The sequence below is a fragment of the Aplysia californica genome, unplaced genomic scaffold, assembly GCF_000002075.1.
Source record: "Aplysia californica isolate F4 #8 unplaced genomic scaffold, AplCal3.0 scaffold00302, whole genome shotgun sequence".
NCBI classification, from domain to species: domain Eukaryota; kingdom Metazoa; phylum Mollusca; class Gastropoda; order Aplysiida; family Aplysiidae; genus Aplysia; species Aplysia californica.
In genome coordinates this window covers 636,082-640,202 of record NW_004797572.1, presented here as the reverse complement: position 1 = coordinate 640,202, position 4,121 = coordinate 636,082, and positions in this window count along the sequence as shown.

The following is a 4,121-nucleotide window of genomic DNA, read 5'->3' as shown; positions in this document are numbered from 1 at the left end:
CCTAAATGATCTCTATTGTGTTGATCAAAAAGACATACTTAATTCAAGACCTGTCTCGTTTTCAGATCTCCGTAATGGTCTCCAGAAGGCAAACATCACAGCCACACGAAGCGACATAAATCTTGCCTCATAAAACAGCTAATTGTTTCCAGTTCTCCGTAACGGTCTCCAGTGGGAACACATGACAGTCACCCAAATAACACAAATCTTGCCTCCTAAATGATCTCAATTGTGTTGATAAAAAAGGTTTACATACTTTATTAATTATCTGTATCGCTTCCAGTTCTCCGTAACGGTCTCCAGAAGGAAAACATCACAGCCACACGAAGCGACGTAAATCTTGCCTCCAAAATGATCTAAATTGTGTAAAACATCATTACTTACATTATCCATGACCTGTTGGTTCCAGTTCTCCGTAATGGTCTCCAGAAGGCAAACATCACAGTCACACGAAGCGACATAAGTCTTACCTCTTAAATCATCTAAATTGCATAGATGGGGACGTAAAACATCATTACTTACATCATCCATGACCTGTATCATTTCCAGTTCTCCGTAACGGTCTCCGGTGGGCAAACATCTCAGCCACATGGAGCAGCCCGACGCCAGAGGAAGGAGCCCCCTACCTGGCCAGCGTGGAAGTCGGTTTGGATCCAGCGTACCGCACGGCCGACTTCTCGTTTGAATCTTGTTGCTCCAACTTCTCTTACCTGTAAGTAAAATACGTCAAAACAATAACTTTTCTCTAGTGTTTGTAAGAGTATTTGTTCGAGTTCTACTGCACTCACAAAACAAATACGACATACGAGTACAGAGGATTAGAAGTGATACTAGCTTATTTTTCGTACCAGTCACCTAAATGTATTTTCAAGCGGGGCATTTAAAAATACCTGTCACTACCAGTGGCGTGTTGTCGGGTCGGGCTTGCAATCTCAGCCCCACCTGGTTTTCTTTACAAAAGAATACTTCTCTGACTAAAATCAAAACAAAACATTTCACACAAGTGCCTTAGTTCTTTGTTATGTAAAGCTAAGCTCACTGTTCAGTGTTCAGAGACTAGGACCTCATCAAACAGCAGAATTTGGGCAGCCTGTGGTAGGTGGAAAGCAAAAGAGATAATGTCTTAATCATGCATGGTTCATAATGAAGAACACACCGTTCAACCATAAAGTCACCATTAAAATTTGCTTAACATAAAAACCGAAGTACACAAATCACGTACGTGTAGAATGGCGCATAGGTAAGTCTATTTTCCTGGTTTCAAACTTGTTATTGCCACTAACAAGATTGTAATACTTTTGAATCTATTTATCTTCACGCTGCGTTTTTCAATGCGTGTCTCCCTGTCATTTCAGTCATTGTGCATCCTTCATAATCTGAGTTATCTCATTGTTTGACCACACCAAACCTCACCCTCTTTATAACCCACCCGACGTCACTGTTGAAAGAGGGATTAAAATCCATAACGTATTGCGCTTAAAACGCCTGATAAAAAAATCTTTTACTTTACATTCAGACGGACTGGAGTCTTTGGAGTAGTGGATAGATGATTTGTGGTTGTACACAGGAGATCCCAGTTTGATTCTCGAATGAGGCAAATTTGCACAGAGTATCTCGGTCATTCTAATGGGATGCTGTATCCCTCTCAGCCGGGGTTAGTCCCGAAAAGCTGGGTCATAAAATGACTTTTCCTAATATTCCACGTTATGTCGATGGGGGCTTAAAAAATCTACGGTTTATTTCAGGGAGGCTGTCTTGATCCCGGATCCCTTCTCTACTCGAGTAGAGCGTCCGGTACAAGTTCGAAGCCAGCCCGCAATACAGATTGCACCCAGAGACATGCTCAACAAAGAGCGAGTTGTCAACGGTAGGCCTCCATGTAGTTGTGTTCTGTGGCCGAGTGGTTAGACACTCGGGACTCGAAACCGTAAGGCTTATATTTGAATCCCATCATGGGGCCCGACATTGAATCCACGGTAAAGGTACTTTACATGAATTTTCCTCACTTTACCCAGGTGGGTATGGGAACCCGGCTATAGACAGCGAACGGTCTTGTCAGTTTGTGTTTGGGCGCCTACACTCCGCAGTTAACACTGCATCCTTCCCAGAAAGCTGAGAATGGTTCTGAGTGTTTTACGGTCTGCTGGGTTAATGACACACTTGCAGTTGTAAAGCGCATAGAGCATGTTGCAGAGCCTCAATGCGCTACACAAAGACAATCAAACTGAGAAAGTCTTGCTTATCGTATAAAATGAAACATGACATTTTACCTACCAAACACAAATCAATGATAATTGATTATTTTGGCTTCTATCATAATATTAAGTAGGCTACTCTGTTGCTCTGCTCTTCAAAGTAGAACTTCTAATACAGTACTTTGCTTCCTCGCTGTTCCTCAGATAAGACTTATACTCTGATTTTGGTGGATCTTGGTGAAACGAAGGCCCCTCCGCCTAGAGCAGTGTACTACGTTCATTGGCTGGTTACAGACATCCCGGGAGATGACGTCGCCTCAGGCAATCACGTGATTCCCTATTTTGGCTCCAACCCTTTTACGAGGTAAACGTGGATTCCAACAGCTTGACACTGTATTTAATGATTGCCAGATTAAAATGTATTGTCACCGAGGAAGAACTAGGTACCTTAAATAATAACCAAGCTCTAAATTAAATCGGTCTCTGTCTCTCTCTGTCTCTCTCTGTCTCTCTCTCTCTCTCTCTCTCTCTCTCTCTCTCTCTCTCTCTCTCTCTCTATATATATATATATATATATATATAGATAGATCACCTCCACTTTCTCCCCCAACTTCTCTCACCTCCTTTGTCCCCCCCTCTCTGGCTCTGTCTCTCTCTCTCTCTCTGTGTCTGTCTGTCTGTCTGTCTGTCTGTCTGTCTGTCTGTCTGTCTGTCTGTCTGTCTGTCTGTCTGTCTGTCTGCCTCTCTCTGTCTCTCTCTGTCTCTCTCTGTCTCTCTCTCTCTCTCTCTGTCTCTCTCTCTCTCTCTCTCTCTCTCTCTCTCTCTCTCCCCACACGAGAATCGAACTTGGGTCGTCTGCGCACGACAACTAAATGCTTAACTGCTACACCATAGACCCCGGTGGTATATTCACCGTATCGACGTTTATGGAAAGATGTATTAAAAAAAAAAATTCATAGGAGGGCGTAGCGCTGAAAGAATCCAATGTCGGAAGGTTTATAATATTAAACGACAAAGAAGAGACAATTAATACCCTTCATATAAATAATAATAAAGTAATAAATAGGATTTGTATAGTGGAAATTCCTGCTCAACAGCAAGCTCCATGGGCTTTAGGCTGGTATCAACACTATGTCGATGCTACGTCGTATATTCATAGAGAGTTAAACATCGCACTTTGGAATCAAAGTATGATCATGACAACAATCGCAAAGGTTAACAGAAACAGTAGCAAAGCACTTACAAAAATTTAAAAAAAGAAGCAAAATAAAATAAATAAGATACCCTCCACCTCCCTCCACCTCCCTCACACACACACACGCACTTTCAAAATATCGAACTTTTCATTCCATTTTCAATCTATATCACTGCTAGTGAGCTGACCTTGACCTTAGCGTGTCCTTCACCTTCACAGATACCAAGTACGCATGTACACCTTCCTCCTGTTGGAGCAGCCGAGTGCATCACTGAACGCTTCCACCTTGGTCAACTACGCTATTAACAGCGCCGTCAGCCCATCTTGTAAAGACCCGGCAAATGACAAGTAAGACGAGTTTTATAAACTACGTTGCTCAGCAGTGTATTGTGGGCTAAATGCCACTATAAAAGTAAATTTCGACCTCCATTTTTAAGGCGCCATTCATGAATGATGTCATGGCACTCAGAAGTGGCGTCATGGAGAGTGGAGACCTCGAATGTGCGTACTAGACCATGTACGTTTTGAGTGGAGAGGTAAAGTTTGCTTTTACTGACATGGGTAAAACTTTATACTTTATGCTTACATTAATTTTATCTACGTTTTGGTTATGCAAATGGTTGGGGGGTTCTCTGGTGTGGTGTGTTCATCGTTCTTTTCTTTCGAACACCCAGCACCAACGGTGATGAGCTTTTAAACAAACATTCATTATTCCCTTTTGTAGCGTTATT